This window comes from Ochotona curzoniae, unplaced genomic scaffold, assembly GCF_017591425.1.
Source record: "Ochotona curzoniae isolate NIBS_2020 unplaced genomic scaffold, NIBS_Ocur_1.0 contig_1071, whole genome shotgun sequence".
NCBI lineage: Eukaryota > Metazoa > Chordata > Mammalia > Lagomorpha > Ochotonidae > Ochotona > Ochotona curzoniae.
In genome coordinates, this window is record NW_024464939.1 from 1,517,367 (window position 1) to 1,533,737 (window position 16,371).

A 16,371-nucleotide genomic window follows, 5' to 3' on the forward strand; every position below is an offset into this window, starting at 1 on the left:
TTTAGAAGTGTCTAGATGCCAACTGGTCGGGAACAGCTTAATTTTCCAAATAAGCACCTTGTGCCTCCGTATTTAATTGGTATATTTTAAAAAGAGGTTTTTCTAAGATTTTCACTTAAAATGACTCATTTCTGATTCAGAAATCCAAATATTCATTCTAAAATTTTCTACTCATTTGAATCCAAAGCACTTTATGAAGATCTGTTCTGTGAAGGTTGCTGAGCTACTAAATTGAAAAATCTACTGAATATATTGCCATTGCATGCAAAAAGTCCACTGATGAGGGGATTTTAAGATCATTATACAAATTGACCCAAAACTTTCCTTTGTTGAAATCCATGCAGTTTTAAAAAAATCTGTAATACTCATTTTCATAAACTATTTGAAAATTCCTCAAATGTCTGGATTTCAAAACACTTAGACCAAAATAAGATTATCCTTTAATTCCATTTTTCCACGAAACTTTTAAAAGAATTTTGTATTTCCTTGGGAAGCAGATGACCCATTAAGTGACACACTTCTATTTGAATTCCAGCCCTTTCACCTCCTAGTTTATTTATCTTGAGCCCTTAAACAAACTCTAAAAATTCTAAGCTTCTTAGTAAACGATAGTAAGTAATGGAATGATTTTGAAATGGAAATGAGACATACAGAGCTTTTAGAAAACTGCGTGGAATCCAATCTGACACAGAGAGTTTGTTCTGTAGTTTATAAGGTATACAACATGGACACTCATCTGGGCTTTGAGGAAAGTGTGGGAAATGGCCCATTGTCGGTGAGATGGCTTTGAGAGCTACTTCCGTCACTTATTGCTATAAATCTTTCTGCAGCTCAATTAACCTCTGCAAGATAAACAGTGGTATTTATCGCTAGGAGCTATTTTGAGAACCTAATGAGATAATACATGTGAAGTCTTAGCAAGGTTCTTGGCACATGACAGACATTTCGGAGATGATTTAGCCCCCAAATGAGTACTAGTCTTTCTCTCCTGTGTAGGACTCTTTCCTGGGGACATCCATTCAAGTTTTCTAATGGACACAAAACACAGTAGAGTGACAAATTTGCTTTTAAGGTTTCTTTTTTCTAAGACACTTGAACTCCATTCTAGAGGGCTCATGTCTATTTGGATATCCACCTTACATTTTGAGAGGAATTGGTAGTTCATAATTCATGTTGTTACTTGAATGTAATAATCAATTCCAATGTCCTCATTTCTTCAATTTGAACATTCTGTAACAATACATACACGAGTAGCCTTACACTTTTGGTCTTCGTCACAACAATCATTTTATGAGTCTATTGTTAAACTATGAGATTTATCAAAGTGAATAACACTGCTAGACTGCTTAGTATCTCTCACTCCATGAATGACTTATAACAAAGAAGAGCTACTTTATTAAAAGGTTCTTGTGCTGCAGAGGCTCTTGTGAGTTCAAGGAACTATGAGTTTCCATTATTATGTTAGAAGAAATGCATATTTATTTATGGGAACAAAGATCTATGGAAAGTTCATTGATATTTTAGGGAATCCCATTATTTCCCCTTATGTTCCCCCTCCTTTGCCTGCCTTCAAAATATGCTAATGGTTCTCAAGTTGTGTTGTGTTTTGGATTCATTGGGAATCTGCTTTTAGAAGAGCCACGTGTAACTGTAATGTCTATCTTCAGGGTGCTTCAGGCAGAAAGAGACTAAAGTTCCAGGTGACCTGTGAAGAAGGCAGTGTATCGAGGTACAGTAATCAAAAAAGCAGAGGAAAGGTGGTAGTTATTTGGGAGAAACACAGTGTTGATCTGAGAGCAATCTTGTGTCTTTCAGGAAGTGAAACTGAGAATGGGCCATTAACCTAAAGGTTAAGACTTGAGTAGAAACGCTTCTGCACTGTATCAGAGAGCTTGCTGTTGGTTCCTGGCTCTCGGCTCTGCCATTACAGGCTATGAGTGGTAACTGCGATACACATATGATTATGTTTCTGCCACCTGCTTAGATACCTGGGTTGAGTTCTCTGCTGCAGGCTTTGATCCAGTCGATCTCAAGATGCTGAGAGACTTAGAAAAACTGAACCAGCCAATGGGATCATTCTCTCTCTCTCTCTCTCTCTCTGTGTCTCTCTCTGACACACACACACACACACACACACACACACACACACACACACATCTGTTCCTCTCTCTTTTAAAAAGGGTAAAAATAAATGTAACTTGATATAGCAGAATATGTTTTTAGATTGTAAAGTGCAATACCTCTGAAATTTTATAGGGTGAGTGGTACATTAACAAGAGAGTTTTGAATAACTTGTGTTTCATTTCCTATATTTTGCAATATGTGAAATCTACTTAATGTAGCCTTCACATTAATTTCAAAGAAGCCCAAAGGAGGCCTCAAATATCTGTAGTGAAATTTTTATAACCCGGTGAACTACAGATGCCAATTCTTTCATCTTCCTTCCCTTGCAATACCTTGCCTGTAGAATATATTATACATTCAAATGTTATCAATTATTAACAAATGTTACGATTCCAATGTTCCCTTTTCACTTGGTTCCTTAGATGTAGTTTCCCCTTTTTTTTTAAAAAAAATATTATTTTTAGTGTTCCAAACCCTTGGGTATTTTATCAGCTGACCTCAGTGTCATCATTTAGTTACAAAGGTGAAATGACACAAAAGAATAACATGGCAGTAGAATAAACATGGGGTTTGGAATTCATCAGTATTATTTTGATATATATATATCCTGAGCCTTCTTAAAATTCTATCTGAATGATATTATGAGTTGTGGTGCTTTTCATCTATAATCTTGATGAGACATATCTTCATTTGACTGTCTTTGGAAGGACAAGCATCTGGATAAAAAGTCATCCTATGCTCTAATAGAATATTGATTCGCTTGATTTATTAATACGCAATGAAACATATATTGTAAGGAAGTACTGGAACATATCTCTTTGCCATAATCCAAGAAGGCATATATGATTGAATAGAATTATTTTTCCAGGAGAATAAAGTTTAATAGTAATCAGATGTTCATTCTGGAATCATAAAGATAATAACAACTGTGTTGAAAATAATGTTGTGGCCTAGCAGCTAAGTCCTTGCCTTGAACGCACCGAGATCCCATGTGGGCACCGGTTCTAATCCCGGCAGATCCACTTCCCTTCCAGTTCCCTGCTTGTGGCCTGGGAAAGCAGTTGAGGATGGCCCAAAGCTTTGGGACCCTGCACCCCTGCAGGATACCCGGAAGAAGTTCCTGGCTCCTGGCTTCGGACTGGCATAGCACCGGCCGTTGCGCTCATTTGGGGAGTGAATCATCGGACGGAAGATCTTCCTCTCTGTCTCTCCTCCTCTCTGTATATCTGACTTTCCAATAATTAAATACATATTTTTTTTTTAAAAAAAAAAGAAAATAATGTTGACATATTTGTCTTTTATCCAGCCTGGTGAAGAGACACATTAACATTCAGGATGGATAGAGGAACCAATTTTGCCTTTCTGAGTCATTTAAATTTTTTTTAACTAAAATATAACTGTAACCATATATGATAATTCAACACTCAGTGATCAAATCAGTAATTTTTAATATTTCCATTTCCTTAAGCATTTATCATTTCTTTGTATTGAATATCTACTGAATTAGAGCTGGCACTATGGAGTAACAACCTAATGCTCTGTCTGCGGTGGCAGCAACCATCTCCACATGCGTGCTGGCTGGTGTCCTGCCTGATCTGCTTCTGATTGAGCTCCCTGCTTAGGGCTGGGGGAGCAGCAGAGGATGGCTCAAGAGTTTGAGTGGGAGACCCAGAAGAAGCATCCATGTAGGAGACCCAGAAGGAGCCCTAGGTTCCCAAATTGAAATTGGCCCAGTTCTGGCCATTATGGCTACTTGGGGAGCGAACCAACAGTAAAAGATCTCTCCTTTCTCTCTCTCTCCCATTCTCTCTGCACCTTGAAGACAAAAATTTAAAAGTATTAAAGCATCTAATAACTCCTCATTCTTAGGTCTTATAAAAAGCTTAATATATTGTAAACTAGACATTGGTCTGTTCTGTACAACGCTGGAACTCCTTCCATTTAATTGTGTCTGTCTGCCTTCCTGTTATCACCTCTTTCCTACTCTGGAACAATCACTGTTTTGTTTCCTTCCTGTAGGAGATTATATTTTGCCTTTTATATATGAGTGAGAACATACTTTTGTCTTCCTGTGTTTTTTACTTAACAAAATGGCATTTAGTTTTATCCACGTTGTGGCAAATCGCAGTATTTCCTTGTTTATCACTGAATCATATTCCACCATAGACATCTACATATGTTCATCATCCTCCATCGGCTGATGGATACTATAGTTGATTCCATGTCTTGCCATGATTTAGTGTGAACATAAACATGAATATAAAAGTATCTCCTTGATATGTGCGCATCAATTCCTTTGGCAATATATTTAAAGTGGAGTAGCTGGATCACCTGGCAGTTCTATTTACAGGTTTTGAAAACCCTGCATACTGTTTTCTATAGTGATTGTAATAATGTACATTGTCATTAGCTATGGAAGAATACTGCTTTCGCTATGCCCTCATCAAAGTGTGTTATTTCTCTCTCTCTCTTTTTTTTTAAAAGATTTTTTTATTTTTATTGGAAGGTCAGATACACGGAAAGGATGAGAGACAGAGAGGAAGATCTTCCGTCCGATGATTCACTTCCCAAGTGAGCTCAACTCACTGCTCATATTGATGTGTCCAAGTGTTTCTTCTGGGTTTTCTTCTCATAACCATTTCAGACGTCACATCTAGGTCTTTTATCGATTTTGAGTTGGCCTCTGTAGACATCAAGCTAGGGCTTAGTTTCATTCCTCTGCATAGAGATATTCAGCTTTATCCATCACTAGTGAAGTGTCTTTCCATCCCCCTGTGTTTGTTCTAGGTGATGCTGTTGAAAAGTAATTGGTCGTGAATACATGGATTTTTTTTCTGGATTCTTTGTTTGGTCTCATAAAGCTCTATGAAAGTTTTGCCATCAGTATCTTGCTGTTTGGTTACTGGAATACTGTGGGGACCCGTGCAGTTGGGTCGGATGGCATGGGTGTGTGATGAGCACCGCTCCTCAGTTAGCAAGGCTGCGAGGAGTTTCTAGCTGCAAGGCAAGACCAGGCAGAATGTCTCTGGTCACCTCATTGCTGCCTCACCCATTGTATGGAACTCAATCACCTCTCTGATGTTTCATAGAATTCTTCTGAGGGTGTTGTTGTTGTTTTTCTGCTAATGTGAAGTGATTCCTGTAACTGGTATGACACCTCAAATTGATCAATCATGTTATGATAAAACACCTTTAGTAACAGTAAGGCTATGACACACAGCTAAAAGTATACAATAGTATAATTAAGCCCACTATGTTTCCAAACATCCTGTTATGTGCCCACTTTTGTCGTAAAGTTTGCCCTAGTATAAGTAATGTTTTCCTTAAGAAATGGCTTGATAATATCTTGCAACAAATGGCAATCAAAGAGTTTGTTTACCATGCACCTCGAACTGTTACAACACATGATATGACGCATTTTAGTTTCTCACCACAGAAAGCAAAAGTATATGGGGCATCTTTTATAAGGAAATAAATGTGAACCCCCTCAAAATGGTTTAAAATCTTCATCTTATATTGGCACTTATATTTAGGGAAAGAAAACAGTTTATATAGATGAAAGAAAGTTTCTTGTAAAGGCCCTCTGTTTGTAGATTGGCTGAGCTGCCTTGATCCCTTTCACTGCCCTTTAACAAAAGAATGAAAAACAATCGAATCAGCACTAGGTGAAGGTGATGGTAATTAATGCATGATTTGATTATAAGAATTAGCAAAGAATCTATGTCATGTGCATTTATAAAGCCCTTTCATTTATGATCTTTTAATTCTGTACTCTTAATATTTTAGGCAATATTAGTTTGATTGTGTTTAGTAAAAATTGATTTTGGGTATAAGTAAACTACTTGTCACTATGTAACTGCATGTGCTGTCAACCGAGGAGTTCCTGGCTTCAGCCAGGTGAGTGCAGGTTTCAATGAGTAATGGTTTGTTAAGAATGTTTTCTTTGAAATAGAAAAATATTTTTTAGGATTGCTTCTTGAATTTTTATAAGCATGAAGTAATGAAAAATGAAACAATTGAATGTTGTGCAAAAACTTGTGATGATTTCTGTATAAATAAAGAAGGCAACTTTTCTGAGTTGTCCATTATGAGCATCAAGCCGTAGTGGTCCGTGTCTTATCTCTTCCTATCATCTCGCCGATCCACGCATCCTTTGCAAGCTCTCAGTCGGCTGGAGCTGGTCTCCGGCAGAATACCTTTGTAATATCTATTGAAAACGATGATACTTTTAGGTTTTGTTCTTTTTGCTCAGTTATGCTTCAGATCTTCAATCTCTTTTGTGGTTCCACATGAATTTCAGGGTTTTTTTCCCCTCATTCTCTGAAGAATGCCAGGGGTGTTTTGGTGAGCATTGCATGACTGTTGGTACGAGCATTTTAACAACGCTAATTCTTCCATCCTTGAATGTGGGTTAATATTACAGATTTTATGTCTTCTTCTATTTCTTCTATCAATGTTTTGTAGAATTTGTTATAGAGATAATTCATTTTTCTAATTATGGTTATCCCTAGGTACCTAACTTTTTTTTGTAATCATTGAGAATATAATCTTATTTTTTGATTACTTTCTTGAAAGTTCATTATTTGTACATAGAATGATATGATTTCTTTCTGTGCTGATTTTCTATGCTGTAATTTTACTGAGTTTATTGTTTCTAGCAATCCTGTTGATGGAATCTTTATATTGCATCTGTGTATGCATATGATCGTGTCATGTGCAGGCTTGAATAATGTTTCCCTCTCTTCTTATTTCGATGGTTTTGTATTTTTCTCTTACCTAGGCTTCTGGATAAGACTTCCTTGTCTATTTTGACTTCAAGTGGTGAAATTGTATTTTTTTTCTTCTTCTTCTTTTGGATCCTACAGCAAACATTTCCAACTAGTCTTCAGTAGGATGTTTACTTAAGGTTTTGTAATATTCAACCTTGGCCATGTTTGGGTCTGTTCTACATTTAACTTTTAAAGTGTATTTGTCATGAAGGCATGTTGAATTTTATTTGCCCTCTTTTTTTTTTCCTGCTTCTGTTAAGAGGATCGTGTTTATTCGCAGTCATTCTGTTACTGCAGTGTGTTATGTTTATTGATCTGTGTTGTTGGACAATGTCAATAGTTGCCTTCCTGAGATAAATTCCACTTGAAAATTGTGAAAAAAAAATGTAATATGCTGCTGGATCAATTTTTTAATTTTTTTTTTGGCAGAGAATGTTCGTGTGTGTATTTATCAAGAGAACTGGTTGTAGTTCTTCATTGTGTTTGTCAGTGATTTTGGGGTCAGGATAATCTGGCCCTGTACAGTAGGTTTACAATGGTTCTCTTCCTTTCTGTTTTTTTTTTTTTTTTTTTTTGCAGCTGTTTGGAGAAGAGTTGGTGTTAGTTTCACAATTTGGTAGAGATGAGCAGCGAAGTAATCATTTTCTGGGATTCTCTTTGTCCAGAGACTTATCATGACTGCTTCAATATTGCCATTTGGTACTTGTTATCAACCTGATAAGACTTTCTGCCTCAGTGGCGCTGTATTACTTGTGTTCAGAGCTTTACTCATTTTCCTCCTTAGCAGCCACTAAGTTAAAATAGTTGCTTGTAACAACCTCTAGTAATTATTGTCTATTTTGTTTCTGTGATATTTCTTTTAATGTGTCATTGTTTCTCTCTGATTTTATTTATTTGGGTCTTCTCCTTTTTTCTAGGATAGCCCAGCTAAAGGTTTGCTAAATTTTCTTCAAAAAAAACCAATTCTACATTTTATTAGTCTTGTCTATTTTTTTGTTTCTCTTAACTCTGTTCTAGCCTTTCTTGGTTTTTTTTCCGCTTACATCAATTCGAGCTGTTGTTTGCTCTTTTTTTCTAGTATTTTCAATTGCATTGCCACATTTTATCATGTCACTGATGTACACATCTTTATTTTTTGATGTAGGCATTTGTTACTCTAAACCTCCCTCCCGTAACTGCCTATGTTGCATCCATAGGTTTTGGCATGTTATGTTTCCATTTCATTTGTAACAAGAAATTTAGTAAGTTCTTTCCATTTTTTTTAAATATGTGTTTATTTATTTTGAGAGAGTTGCAGAGAGAGAGTTGGAGAGAGAGGGATCTTTTATTTACCGATGCACTTTCCAGATGGTTCCAGTGCCAGCACTGATGCAAGCTGAAGCTAGGAGCCAAGCACTTTATCTGAGTGTGCTGCCAAAGTGGCTGAGTCCCAAACACCTGGAACATACCCCACTACTTTTTCTAAGTCATTAACAGGGGACTTGAACAGAAATGGAACAGCCGGGACATAAGGGAATGGTCCCCTTAACAAAATGCCAGCTCTGCAGGAGGTCATTTTATACACTGTACCACAACCTTGGCCCCTAAAATTTCTCTTTTGACATTTATATGCACATGTTGGTCATCTAAGATCATGTGTGTAATTTTCATATATTTGTACAGTTTTTTAAAGTTCCTCATATTTTTGAATTTTGATTTTATTATATTGTGATCAGAAAACATAAATGTTAAGATTTTGATTTGTTTAAAAATGTATTGATATTTGTTTGGTGGCCTAACATTTTCCATCTTGAATGTTTTATGGCTGAGGAGAATGTTCTTCAGCAGTTGAATGAGGCATTCTATAACTTGATTAGAGTCATTTGGTATATAGCATATCTCAATTTCAATGTTTGTTCATTATTTTGTCTTAATAAAAAGCCAAAAATGATTGAATAGGAAAAAATTGCTGATTCTGATGACATGATGATCCCAGAAGAAAAGGGAAGGAATGCATTCTTGGGGGTAGCTGGAAAGAAACTGGAAATATTTTGTCTTTTCTTTCTTTCTTTCTTTTTTTGTTTTGAGATTTATTTATTTTTATTGGAAAGGCTGAGCAGATTTATGGAAAGACAGAGATCTTTCACAGGGAGAAAGATCTTGTGCCACTGGTTCACTTCCCAAATGCCCATACTAGTCAGAGTTGAGCCAATCCAAATCCCCGAATCAGGAGCTTCTTCCAGGTCTCCCACTCTGCTTCAAGGCATCAAGGCTTTAGGTCAGCCTCTACTGTTTTCACAGGCAACAAGCAGGGAGCTGGGGCAGCTGGGACATGACCCAGTGCTCATATGGGATCTGGGTACTTGCAAGGTAAGGATTTAGCCATTAAACCATTTAAAAATTTAGCAAGAAGAGATTATTTTACTATTTTCTTATGCTGATTTCTTTTTCATTGGTGATTTCGGTCGCTTTTTCTCTTGCTTTTCTTTGCTAATCTGGCTAAAAGTTTGTTTGGTTCATCTTCTTATAGAGTGGCTCTTTGTTGTTGCAATTCATACTTTTTAAGCTTTAATTCCATTTGCTTTTATTATGGGTTTGATCATTTCTTACTTCCTATTCATTTAAAAAATTGGTTCTAGAGATTGTTTATTTGATCATTTAAATTGATCAAATAACTATTTGAGATATTTCAATTATTCGTATATTTCAATTATTTGTTATTGTGAATGTCCTTTTCAATACTGTTTTTGCTATATTTCATATGTTTGCTAGCTTTGTTTTTATTTTCATCCTTTCAAAAATAGTTTCTTTCTTTCTCATTAATTTTTCCAGTTGTACATAGGTTATACAGAAACATTTTCTTCAAGAATGCTTTTTTCCTCCTGCCCTCTTTCTTCCCTAAGAAGAAGTGTTTTGATTTTCCTTTCATTTCTTCAAGTCAGAATGGTCTTTAGTACTAAGTTATTTAACTTCATGTTGTTTTAAATTTTCTAGTTTTCTTCCATTTGCTGATTTTGTTTTATGGCTTTTTATTGAAAGGTGTGTATAGTAATGATGTAATAGAGACTGTCTTATCTAGATGTGAAGATACAATGCAGTATGCATCTCTACTTCAAAATCGAAGATGGACTCCCAATGAAACTGCTAACTATATCTTGACAATAGGATACAGGTCTGTTCCCACAATGTCAGGATACACTTAAATAACAGGGTGATGGGCTTATGACTATTTATGAAGGACTATACTATTGTAACACTATAGGAGAAAACAGTGGGGGAGAGGGATTTGAGAAAGCGGTAAGGAAAATCTTGCATCCTATGGAACTGTATCATAAAATAATTAAATAAACAAGCTCATTGAGCTGCCTTTACTCTTACTTTCCATTGTGCAATACAGCAGTACTATTTTTAAAATAATTTGTTTCTTGTGACATATTGAAATTAGTATTGTATTTCATACACAAAGGAAAATTGTTGTAATCTAGTTTTCACTGTTAAGCTGTCACCGCTTGTGCAAGCATCCTAGGTCAGAAGCAATGCCTGTGACTGTGTTTCATGCCCAGGCCTTGGTTCTCAGACAGCCACCTCGGAGACTCAGATGGAGTTCTTGGCTTTTGGCTTTGACATGGCCTACCTCAAGTCCTTGTAGCCAATTGGGTAATGAACCAGCTGTAGAACCAGTATTTCTATTCATTTCTTATTGTCTATCTCTTGTGTCTCTTTTTCTTTGCTTCTCTATTAATCACCCTTTCAAATAAGCAAAAAAAAAAAAAAATCAACTCACATGAACTCTTTGATTATATCCCTGAGTCTGTTGATTCCATTCATGAACTTTCATACTCCCTTACTCTACACCATCTTTACTTCTTTTTAATTTTTATTGTTGTTTTAATTCTCTTTGCAGCCACCAGTCTTAAACCAATCTCCCTGACTGCCCTCTGTTTTCAGAATGATGTTTTAGGATGAAGAAACAACACATTAAGGATGTCTTTCGATTTTTATGCAACCCGTTCCACTTGAATTTTCAAATTAAATCTTTCTTGGTGATATAAGCATCAAATATAATTATTTGGACTTATCCTAATGCTGATATTCTTCTCTTCTTCAGCTTTTTGGAAAATTCTCTCCATTTGTTAATAGGACTAAACTTTCGGGAGCTCTTGCAGGCAGTGATCTCCGATAGGGTCCATACCGCTGGCTAGAGCCCTTTATAAACTTTACTGTAGTTCTTGTTAAATAAGAGAAACTTGAACCATTTCTTGATTTGGTCTATTGAAGAATTTGTAGGAAGGTCTTTGAAAAGTTTTTGGAAAATGCACATTATGAAATAAACTTGAATAGATTTAAAATTTTTCTCCTGCAAATCAAATCTTTTCATTCCATTTTCATTCAAACTTTTAAAAGTAACTTCATATTTTTTCATCTCATATGACCAGTAGATGACATAATGTTTTGCGTCTATTAATTGGTTAAAGCCAATTAGTAATTTGAACAAGCAAGTGAATGAAGTCAAATAATTAAATTAAAAAAATATATATTTGCAGGAGCCAGAGAGGAATGGAGAAACTCTAGAGAATAAGAAATTTAAAAAGCAGTTCCAATTTTTAAAAATAATTTTTCTCAATACCTTGGCTTAAAATTTCTTAGTATTTTTGATCCGGCCTTGTCAGTTTTAATAACTTTCCTTTCTTGTCTTATGCTGCTGAAGAACAATTATTAAGTCTATCTATATCCAGATCCATATCATCCATATCTATATCTATGTCTATATCTGTGTGTCTGCAATGTGAATACTCTTGCATTGTACTATGCAAGTTTCCCAAAGGGCACAGTAGTGTACTTGTGTATATCCTTGATCATGCCTTTTATTCTGCTCAGGGTTCACTGACTGATCTCTGTTATGAAATTTTGCATGTGTTTTACCAGACAAACTATTGTATCTGAATGCTGACAGAAGTAGATTCAGATTCAGAATATTTTCATTATAACTTATCCACCAATCCTGTTTCAAAAAGAAAGAAGGCATGAAAGTAGATACAGCATGGCACTAGTTTCTTCGGTTTCTTTTAGAGAAACATCTCAATTCAGTGACAGAGAATTTAGCATGGACAGATGAGTTCACTCTGATGCTTGGGGCAGACGATGGACTCTGCTTCCTGTAGCCAAATACACAGCTGAGTCAGCACACAAGGGCTCCACTCTTTAACTTTTTATCAATTAAGTTTTATTAACATTCTTAAAATGAATATTTATGCAAAATACCAAATGTATGATTGCAGAAATATTTAAAGGCTTAACTTAACATTTTACGTTGATACAATATCATTTTGATTTTGATTTTTAACTTTCACAGATAAGTTTTAATCTTTCTAAATATTCAAACTCTCAAGAATATAAAAATGATTGTGATACTTTTATAAGACATGCTTTCTTCTTCTTTTTAGAATGACAGTATTTTAATTCAGGCAGAATTAACTCTAGACCAAGTTTTTTGAGTATTGTTAATAGAATAGTGGTTTTCAGTGATAAATGATAATATCTACCCTAATTTCCAAACAGCTTCAGACAAATTTGAAAACACCTTATGAGTGAACTCCCAGGGTACCATAATTTTTGATATTTTCCATACACTCCCCTATTGATTGCTACATTAATGGGAGATGCTATCATAAATCTTTATACCTGGCTAAGTGTTTTATTTATTGTTGCTGTTGTTGTTATCTTATGATACAGTTCCCCCTAGGCTCTGCAATTTGCTGTTCCCCCTTTCAAAGTTCCCTCCCCATTCCTACTGATTTCTCCTTCAATATTACAATGGGTAGTCCTCCATGAACAGTCATAAGTCCATTGTTGGAGTGCCTTCTGACAGTGTAGGCATGGACAATGTCAGAGAGTCCAGTATCCTACCGTATTCAACCATTTCACCAGGAGCCCGTCCTTGATCAGGCTGCAGAGATGCACACTGCACTATGTCTCCACATCTGGATTACATCAGTTTTACATTTCTGGGGTCTAGCTCTTACTGTGTCACCAGGATTGGAACAGACCTGAACACAGTGTATTTTACTTTTGAAAAGTTATTCCTATGCTATTGAATAGCAAAGATACAAGAAATGAACCTTAATTCTAAATTAAAAACTTAAGGAGAAATCTAACAGTAGTCATTTTCATTTATTTTATTATTTCTTTGATTTCTCTATTTGTTTTCAGCAATCTTTCATTTATTACTTGATTTGGGTATCCGACTCTCCCACATTTCACTGCCACAACATGGTGGTACTCTGGGAACAGGTGAATGACACCAGTTGTGAGACCATTGAGATCTCATGAGGACGTCTTATCACAACCTCATTTATTGTTCCTACTGGCCTTGAACAGGCAGCAATGGGAAGCTGGAGCTTTGGTGATCATATCGCCAGGAAATGATGAGCCTTTCTGAGAACTAAGCTGAGCCACTGGAAGAAAAGCGCAATGGTGGAGGCAGAAAAATAACAACTAACATCATTTGCATATTCGTCAATTTCATTCTATCTCTATATGAACTTGCACTTACATGAACTGCGAGTTTTTCCACTTTGTACCTTGTAGATTCCAGATTGTTTCAACAGAATCACTGGAAGGAAAACAGAGGGTCTCGTTTACGCACAAGAGAATTACATATGTCCAGTAAATATTTGCATATGTATTGTAAATATTTGCTGTGTTACCTGTGGCCTTCTCTCTATATGCCTGCCCCTAATAAGGCCAAAGGAGCATATGACAAGCGACTAGAATCATGTCTGTGGACTTCCCAATGGGTTGTCTTTGTGACTCATAAATTGTTGTGTTTTTCTTTTTTTTTTAAATCTGCTGCTTTCAAGCTCTCAGAGTTTTAGGCAGTTGGCTTCCCATTAGTCCTGCTGTGACCAGTAGTCAAGTCCTCAAATAACCTCCATGCAGAAGGATGTGGTGTGTGGAAACTCCTGCAGTCCCATTCTGTGAGAGTCAGAGATGATCCGAGTCATCCGAACAGTCCTCCAGTGCATCTGTCTCTTCCACCACGTACGACTTGTGAAAAGTATCCCTCCAGTGTTCCTATAAAACTAACATCAGTGTTTACCTATAAACAGACACAGAAGTCACTGCTGACTGTACTCTGCTTTGTATACAATCCTATTACATAAAGAGCTCAAGCAGCATGTCTGTCTGCCTAGATGTGCGTGTTCTTCTTCTCCAGCTGCCAACCACCTAAATTATTCAGCAAGCCCTGATCATGCCAAGTTTTTAGTCAACAATGGAGATCCTGCCAAAGAGCTAATAATGTTAAAAAAAAAAAAAGAAGCAATGTTTGTGACAATTAACAGAGCTTGCAGCCTGCAACGTGCATTGGAATAATCTGTAAAGGAAAATTTAAATGACATGCTTCATTATAAATGGTCCCATGCAGCACGTTGCAAATCAACGCAAGCAGCTTCTTCATCTCTGACGCCCTCCCACCCCCGCAAATCCAAACGGCAGCCTTGTGTCAAGGCTCTTGGCCACCACTTGCTGAAGCCATAAATGTAGTGTGTAGTGTGGTTATCTATCAGTATTCTAATCAGCTTAGATCAAACTGAATAATTAGCTCTAACGTGCATGAATAGAGCGCCAGCCTCTTATCTTATCTATTAATAATCACAAGTATAACTTCACAGCCAAATCAAGAGGTATGTTACTGTTCCCCTGAGAGCCTGTTTGGGTAAAACCCCAGTGACTGTACCAATCCAAGTTGTGCAGATGGGACAGTGAGCCCATAATGACGGTCTGACAGCTGCCAAACCCAGCAATCCCTCCCCCACCCTTGGCAGATGGAGAGAAAGAGATTGATTGGAGAAGCGGGGCTGATTCTCCAAGCTAAATAACTATTATTTCTCAAATAACGGCTTGAGATAAAGGAAGAAGAATACAGAGAAGACAGAAGGAAAGACTGCTGCTCCACATTCCGAACCGGGGGAAATGAAATTCCACAGCGCATCCAGCCGCGGGATGCTTCACTTACCGTCAGCGCATGAGCAAGTTGAGCCTTCCGTGTTACAGCTGAGATGTCCGAGAGGCCCTCATATCTCACATGCCTGTATCCCTTAGGCCACAAGAGTGGTTCATGTATAAGCATAGAAGTGTTTCACCTGTAATATTTTTTTTTCGACATAAAGGGCCAAAGTAATGGATAAATTGCAACACAGTGTATTTTGTCTTTATGAGTTGTTTTCAGACCTTTGAAAACAAGCCCAGGCTGGAAAAGGCTACAGTCAGATTCCAAACAGGTATCCCACGTGGCTGGCAAGGACCCAAGTATCTGAACCATCAGCTGCTGTCTCCCAAGCTGTGAGTCAGGAGACACTGGGTTGTACAGTCGTAAGGAATGGACTTAATCCCAGACATGCTCATGTGGGATGGGATCTTAAGTAGTGGTTAACCTAACGTGACGTTACAGAAATTCAAGAACTTTTGAGGCTTTGTGGATGTGGACTCCCTGGTCTTTAAGGAAACAAAGACTGCAGGTTATCCTAATAAAAGTCTGTCTAATCCCAGTAAATCCAAAATTAGGCTTAAGTTTTATGAACCTTGGGATTGTTTTTGTTAAGCAGAGGGGTATAGTGTGACTAGCAGATCAGCGATTGAATTTAATAATTTGGACGTGATTACAATTGGCAGAGTTCTCAAAGACTTCCTAAGAGTTTAAAAAAAAAATCACTTAAGTTGGAGGAAGACAAGGAATTAATTACAGACTGCGATGTTTTACTGGTTTTGAGGTAGATGAATAGACAGGGGGGAATAATTATGTAAAACAGAAAAAAATAATTGCAGGAACACAATGTTGACTCTAAAGGGGCAGAACAGGAATCCATTGTAGAAATATGAGGATTTATATTACACAGGAACTGACACATTGTGTTTACCTACCTGTAGGTAACCAGGAAAATAATGTAAGCAATGGTAGTTCACGGAGATGAAGAAGCAGAAAGCTTCTGACAATGATAAGGAGACAGCCCAGGAACTAGAAGTGACTGGTCCACGTCAACGTGCTGCTCACTGAAACACAGCTGCTGGTGCCGTTGGGTCTTCCTCGGGTCCAGATAACGGCGAATGATCGCCAGGACTGCATATTTTCTGAAAACATTGAAAACATTCTCTACCAGATTGCAGCTTATTGAGGGGAAATATGTGGCTGATGTGAATTTTGCTCCTTATAGCAGAGTTAATTGGCTAGATGCATCAAAGCTGCTTTTTATTTGAAGTCCAACAACCTGGCCGGACTACAGTTATTTACACTATCATTTTATTCTTATCTGGAATATAGTGTGCCTTTTCAACTTATAAGTTCAAGCATTTTCTCCTCAAAAGTTTTCTTTAACCAACCAAGTTGATCTTTCTGTTTCAAGTTTAAGAATTCCAGTTACATATATATGGCCCAGCGTGGTAATCCAATTGCTAGGGTCCTTGACTTGTATGCGCTCGGATTCCGTATAGGTGCTGGTTC